This window comes from Saccostrea echinata, unplaced genomic scaffold (assembly GCF_033153115.1).
Source record: "Saccostrea echinata isolate AGI-Se365-2 ecotype Australia unplaced genomic scaffold, CSIRO_AGI_Sech_v1 ptg000030l, whole genome shotgun sequence".
Taxonomy (NCBI): Eukaryota; Metazoa; Mollusca; class Bivalvia; order Ostreida; family Ostreidae; genus Saccostrea; species Saccostrea echinata.
Genome location: NW_026889779.1, coordinates 19,016,941 through 19,024,930, shown reverse-complemented (window position 1 = coordinate 19,024,930; position 7,990 = coordinate 19,016,941). Strand labels below are relative to the sequence as shown.

The 7,990-nt window shown below is 30.6% G+C and overlaps 1 long non-coding RNA gene across 1 annotated transcript; it reads right to left on the bottom strand.

The window, feature by feature from the left end:
* Nucleotides 1–3,603: 3,603 nt before the first annotated feature.
* On the bottom strand, nt 3,604–6,035 carry LOC133196495 (uncharacterized). The gene is made up of 3 exons (XR_009722363.1): nt 5,953–6,035; nt 5,192–5,288; nt 3,604–5,093 (listed from the first exon to the last, which is right to left on the bottom strand). It is a non-coding gene; the product is annotated as an uncharacterized LOC133196495 (long non-coding RNA).
* Between the last annotated feature and the right edge of the window lie 1,955 nt (nt 6,036–7,990).

Genomic DNA, 7,990 nt, shown 5'->3' with positions numbered 1-7,990 from the left:
GCACGATAAAGAAGCCTTACGACTCAATGGCCCTGAGTGACTAGTAAAGGTCTAAATTTGAAGCCCTTCACCGATATATGATGACGTCTCTATATGAGTGAAAACTTCTCGAACCGGACGTAAAACAACAAACAATCAATCAATCAATCTTTTTTTCTGTGATAATTTGATTTCCATCATTAAGACGTTGATATTTTTCGTCAGAACCTTGCCCTTTTATTTTCCTTATCGCATTCCAAACCTTCTGAATAGGAGCATATTAATTTAGATTTAATCAAAATTTTTCCAAGATTTTCATTTACTGTAATTTATAATTCTTCGAATTTTTGCTCCAAACAACCGAAAGTTATTAAGATTCATTGAAGATATGTTCATTGGTGATATGTTGAAATATTTCCGCTTTTTTTTTTTGCGAACTTTGCTGCATTGTATTCTTCTGTAAACCCTGGGGTTTTTTTTTATTCTAGTAAACTTTTGGAGGTTTAAGTATGCACTAATTTGCTATATGTAATAAAATTTCACTAATTTTTTGAAAACGATCAGGATGATTTCCAAATTTTTCAGCCGACATATTTTGTAAATATAAGAATTCTAATTCAGCCCAGTCAGCATGAACATAAATATAGAGATCTATTTTAAAGATTACACTCGTCTGATAAATTAATCCTTTATGATGAGATCTGACCTGGAAGTTTATGTAAAAAGTGTATATTGGAAAATTAGTAAATAAAGCTTAAGGTATATGTTGTATTTACATCTTATAAAGTTGTAACAAGGATAGATGTACAGTCTAGGTCCACAACTTGGCATATATCTGTAATTATTATCTCATTTTGAGATGTGTAAAATTTTTGGTAATTTATAAAATTTTACTTTAATGAGTTTTATGCATCTGGAGAAATGAGTTGTTTTCCCTTAAATGTAAAATAGGTGATCAGTACGTTAAGTAATTACATGTAATAGAATATCAGTGTAATATAGATTTAATGATAACTGAATAATTTGTGATAAAATATATATTTATGTTAATGATATGAAATATTTATTATGCTTAGATGTTCTGTAGAGTTGATGTATCAATGTATTCTTTATTCAAAATTAAAAGTCCTTTAATCACAACTGGAGTTTTCTTCATTTCACGTGAAACCTTGGTTGCAATGTATGTTTGTCAAATGAACTGAAAAAGACATGTTCACGTAGACTCAATAACAGATGATTTATGTGAATGGTGGACGAATATACATGAACATATTTAATTTCAATATTTTGATAAAGGGAATATATTAAAGAAGTCAGACATACTTATAGCTATCTTCAACCTTGGACGTAATATCATGTGTTGCAGATGACATGACTAGCAAATGATCCAAAGCAGACAAAAGGAGTTTGCATACCGATAAACCTAATTTTTTTTAAATAGATATACATTTTCAATAAAAAACAGCTGAAAACTATTGCCAATGTTAATCCAACGTTTCCGTAAATACAAACACTTTTATCTGAGCGTTTTTTGATGATTAAACAAGCTCTCGATTTATTATTATTTTGGACCAAATTGGCGTTTCAAACGTACATGTACGTCAGACATATTGAGCCAATGTAGAGATATCCTTAAGGATGGATTCTTCTCATATTTCTTATAATGGCAGAATCTTGATTTTCTGAATACTCAATATTCAGACTGTTTACACTTTTTTAACATCCAAAAACTTTGGTGTCATCGGCCTTGATTTTCAGTCAAGGTCATTTGAAAGTCAGTCCTAAAAATAGTACATTTACACAGAGAAGTTTTGAAATTTATGCATATGAATAAATTTTGCTGACTGAAAAAATATCTTTCACCATAAAATTAAAGTTGTTACTTATTTTTGATGACCAATTCATATGAAATGAGCTGGTGAAAAGATAACGTGAAATCCTTTATATTCAATAAATACATTTAATCCGAATTTCCTCGATATTTTTTCAAAATTCTCAGTTTTTATGAATTCACATGAAATTTCATCTCAATTTTTACAATTGACCATATAATGTCAAATATTTAGATTTTTGTCTGATGAATATTCAAAGGTTCAAGATTAATTTACAAGGTAAAAAAGATATAGTAATCAGGCAAATTATCGAAAGAAATTAGCCCGAATTTGCTCTATACTTTCTGAAATCTTCAATTTACAGAGTGTTTTTAATGTCTATAAGAAAGATTTTTAATCCCCAAAAATATATCAATTTGGTGTAATTGTGACATAAATACATGCATTTCTACCAGTTATACATTCTATTTTTATGGTATTTTACACTAATGATATTCAAAATATTCATTTCGAATTTCCTCTGTCATTTTAGTCTTATGAATGTTATGTTTGACAATTTTATAAAATACATCAATTTTCTAGTGGCAATTACAGAAAAATTATCACATACATTCTTCGCATGCACAGGACTAATTCAAAGCAACTTAACATTCAATATAACCAGGAATAAATAATAAACCTTCCAAAAAGTTATGTCAAAAATCATACAAAAAATTTTCACAGACTAGAAAAGATTTCAATACATTATTTATGACATAAAAATGAAATCAATAAACATGTATAGTGAACATGCCATTCAATGCTTAATATATGAATATCAGAGGGACTAATATACATGCCTATACATGTATATGTAGTTATATACATATAGGTCCCTGGTATTATGTTATTATTGGATCTTTTAAATTTGTAAACTGAGTTTTGAAAACAACAAGCAAATTCAAAGAATTGTGGTCCCCCGCTTTCAATGTCTTAGTGGATGGGATGCCATTATTTATGGCATATTGTAACTGTCTTGTTTGTTTGTCCTGTCTTATCTGTGCATCATACAAAAAGACATAAATTATTGAATTTATAACAGTTATGGCAAAGACTATAGCTTCTCAAAACTACATCAAACTTCAAGATCAAGGTCATAAGGTCAAATATCATAATAAAATCCAAAAGATCTTCTCACAAGTGATGCACATGTAAAAAAAAAAAATATCAGAAACCGGAGTATACAATCAGAAAGGTCTTGAAACAGGTAATGCACATGTCAAATGTAAATACCATATCTTCTCTCAATCAAATGTTATTAGCAATGATAAACTTTTTAAAAATTAGGTCAAACTTCAAGGTCAAGGTCATGGGATTAAAAATCATAGTACATCTGGAAATGCTTGTCACAGGTAATGCACTTGTCAAATATGAATGCCCTATCTTTGCTCCTTCAAAAGTTAGCAAACTGATGACAGAAATGTTTGAAAATTAGGTCAAACTGGAAGGTCAAGGTCACGGGGTCAAATATCATAGCATATTCAGAAACATTTTGACACAGGTAATGCACTTGTCAAATATGAACACCCTATCATATGTCATTCAAAAGTAATCACCAAATATAAATTTTTTTGAAATTTAGGTCAAACATGAAGGTCAAGGTAAAGGGGTCAAAAATTATAGCATGCTCAGAAACACTTTGTCACTACTAATGCACATGTCAAATATGAAAGCCCTAACTATTCTAAATCAAGTTATAAGCAAAGATAAAAAATTTGAAAAGTAGGTCAAACTTCAAGGTAATGGCCATGGGGTCAAAAATCATAGTACATTTGGAAAGGTATTCTTACAGGTAATGTTCATATTTAATATGAAAGCCCTATCTTTTCTCATTTAAATTTAATGACCAATTAAAGAAATGTTAATTTTTTGAAAAGTAGGTCAAACTTCAAGGTCAAGGTCATGGGGTCAAAAGTCATAGTATAATTTCGAAAGGTCTTGTCACAGGTAATGAACAGGCATAATATGAAAGTCCTATCTTTTCTCATTCAAAAGTTATGACCAATTTAAGGTAATGTTAATTTTTTTGAAAAGTAGGTCAAACTTCAAGGCCAAGGCCACAGGGTCAAAATTCACATTATATTTGGAAAGGTCTTGTTACAGGTAATGTACATGTGAAATACAAAAGCCCAATCTCTTCTCACTCAAAAGTTATGGCCAAGGTTAAAGTTTTTGTGACAGACAGACTGACAGACGAATGAGATATAATGTCCCCTCTCTTTCGCGAAAGCGAGGGACAATAAATACCTACACACATTTATAAGTATATAGTTTGTTCAGCACCAATAAATATAACTCCTCAATGTGATCATATATTGCCTAAAATTTGCTGGAGTTTTATGATAACAAAAAAGCCATCTATGACAATCAAATGCCCTTTGACATCTTTGCCTGAAAATGACATCCTTGAACTTTGTAACAATAATATGCATGCAGCTATCAAACTTAATTTCACATTCAGATTCAAAATACTTATTCAAGGATGAAATTTCTTTTTGAGAATTTGTAGCACAAACATTTATTGATCAGTGTCAATAACTTGTATTGAAATTGAATTAAAAATTACCTCTTGAGGGTTTCTACTGCAAGTACTTGTATATGTAGTTCATTTGTAAATTTTAACCCGGCCACTACCAGCAATTTTGTTTGGCATGCTCTTGCTTAAAATCACCCTTTAACTAAATGATCTAAAGCAGGCACATTTTTATGCATTTCACAACTGTATTTTAAGATTTTAACTGTATTTGAAAATGTAAAGCAACTGAATACATAGAGCTAGGTATATATCATTTACAAGTTGTTGTAATGCCAGTACATGTAAATCTTCACATTGTAATCTAATGAAAGATAATGCTTGAAAAATTCACTCTGGGAGTAAGATTTCAAATCTGAATCAAAGATTTTGTAAAGTAATCACATTCTACAAAGCGTGCACTGTATCGGGTACTTGGGAATCAAATAATTAAACATTATATAATTATAAATAAAAATATTTTTGACTGAAAGTTTCTGAAAAAAATCAAGAATGGAATCATGCAACAAGCAGCAGTGACTTTGATAACATGCATTGACTTCCACATTTCTACAAAAACATTTCTTTGATCAGATAAATATGTAATTCCTGCTTCTGACATGATATATTCTGAGAAAATCTCTTTTCCACAGACAGCCATCATTCATTTGATGTTAGAATTTCTTGCTGAACATGTGTCCACCTGGTGAAAGTCCAAATTTTTTGTTGACCTATAATTTAAAAAAAGTAAAATATTTTACATAGCAACACAGATGCTGCATTACTTGATAGTTAGAAAAAGTTGTGTCCATATTTCTTATACATGTACCTCAATAGTCCATCTGCCAGCACTCCATGCTCAATCATCCTGCATTCTGACCTCCAGTCTTTTTTCTAGTCTAGGGTAAAGTATGGTTGTTTTTCTCCTAAGAATTAGACATGAACATCCCTTAGACTATTTTTTTTAAATTAATGGAAATTGATTATAAGATTAAACAACTTATATCATCTGTATTTCATTTATTGATTTAAATGAATGAAGATATTTTAATAGATTCTACCACATGTATAATGTCTTGTATTATAGTGTATTGGATATAAGTAGACATTTTTTTATCCTAAAAGTACAGAAAAGTAAAAAAAAAAAACAAAATAATATAAATAGTTTTTTAACAATAATGTTTCATTTTGCTCTATTTATTAGACAATTGTGTGTTTCAATATTATTGATATTTCCACATACAATATCAAGTTATTTTTCCGTTTGATTTGTACCGAAGCGGAACACCTTACTTTTCTAATAACTTGATGATTGTTGTGTCTTGAAGTAGGCTAGTAGGCTAGTTAAAAATATAAAATTTGTTGTAATCATATACAAAGAATGCTATTTTTGTGAATTATTATTCATAACCCTGACGAACACACGAAATATATCCTCTTCAAATGTTGACAAGTCGCGGGAATAAGCAGACAAAATATTGATAACATCTATAATTTCCGTGCGAATTCCCATAAATCAATACAAACCAGCATGTAATTGAATTCAATTTCAAAATTATAAAAATCTTCAGACATATATAACTAACTTACATGCTCACTGCACACGACATGACATCAGTCGAGGCAACGTGGCGTGGATCTGCAATATTGCACAGCTGTTACACATGGTTCAAGCTTCCCTTTTGGCTGATCGGAATGCCCCGGGAATAAATAACTATGATTTAATTTGTCATAACTGTACCTGGGCTTCTGCAATGCTTCGATAATGTTCACAGTTTGTAGATTTTACAAACAACCCTCTCCGGGTTTTCTACGGAAAATGACCTGGACATGTTGACATTCGCTACCGAACTGCGAATATTATGGCGATTGTCGCAAATCAAAGAAAATAATACGAAAAATGTATTAATTTCAAAAGAAATAGATTCAACATTACTTAAACTGACAAATTAACTAATAGTTTTTCCTTCAGTATAAGTAAATATGAATTTTGCATTTTACGACTTGCATAATTTATGGAGACCCATTGACGACGTAAAATGCTGACAAGAATCCATCCTTAAGAGCTTTACCAATGTCATGATGCAAAAATATATGTCAGAATTTTAACTCAGTGCAAACCTGATGTAGTCAATAAGCAATGAGTTCTTTCCTTACCAGACTTCTTAGCCTAAACTATTACATCCTGTAGCTGAAGGTATTTTTTGTCCATACTTTCAATTAAAAAAAATAACTACTTTAGAAGCCTAAGCAGAATTATTTAATAACTACAAAAACTATTTTAACGTTTTTACGTTTTTAACGTGTTTATTATGTTTTTTTTATATATAGAATCCAGCCATTTAATGCGCAGGGTATAAAAGGAAAACACATGAAAGTGAGAGAAAAATCAAGAGTTATTCATTGACATCCCTTTTAACCATATTGATTCTTAAAGTGTTATAATTTATTCATCGCAATATACACTTAAGCACATTTGATAGAGGGTTGCTTTACATTAGGTTTGCAAAATTAAATAACATAAACAAGGTTTACCCATTCATATGTCCTAAACAGGGAAAATCAACCTGAATTTATAAGATATAAACATATGTACACATGAAAATCATCATTTACACATAAATGAAGAACGCCATTTTCAGACTGCTGAATTAACCCCCTAACATATTTACAAGTTTAGAATAAATGAATGCTTATTTCAGATGAGGAAATGTTTAATATTCAGCAGAATTTGAAAACAGGAAGAAAAACATTGTGATTTCATGTTGAAATATTTTTTTTTCTAATTTGACGAAAATGAAAAGTATTTTCCATTTGAATTTATTATCACATCGAAATCTTGTGGTGATTATTTTGATATTGTTATCACGTATTTGTTATATTTAGAGTTTTTAGAGAATGAATGTGCTCGTTAAATATATATTTAAAAAATCAAATGTACACTCACACAGGCCATGGCTTAAGTGAATCCTTTGTTATCAATGTGCGTCATCTTTTTATGTCTCTTAATCTCTCTGATTTTGTAAAAAATATAATATAATTAGCCTCTTCTTTTGAAGACTGGGCCTTTTGAAATATACTACTTACAACTTACAAATTTCGGTAAAGTTAAATAAATATAGTTAGCAAAACAAACCTTCATTAAAACAAAACATATTGAAAATGAAATGAAAGAGGTTTTTTCTAAAAAATGAAATCCTGAACAATTCTTTGGAACCATCGTTCCAAAGATCTTAAACATGTGAGAATATCCATGTATAAATGATCCGGATTGAACTATAATGAAGCCATGGTCTCGGGGTTACCAAAGCCAAAAAACTAAATCTAAATTCTTAGATCCGTTCCTGGTAACAATCTGAATGTTTGCATCTCAATGTAAATGTAAAAAAAAATACTATTTACTACTAAACGGTCACCCGCGTGGCGCAGTGGTTAGAGCGTTCGTTCTAGAAGTAAAGAGTTGATCGTTGTACGTCGCGGGTTCGAATCCCATTGTGGGACGTGGAGACCGGTCCTTCGGATGAGACCGTATAAACCGAGGTCCCGTGTCGCAGTAGGTGCTGGCAAGAAAAAGATCCCTCAATGCTCAATGGCCATAAGTGCCGAGTATAGGTCAAAATTTGCAGCT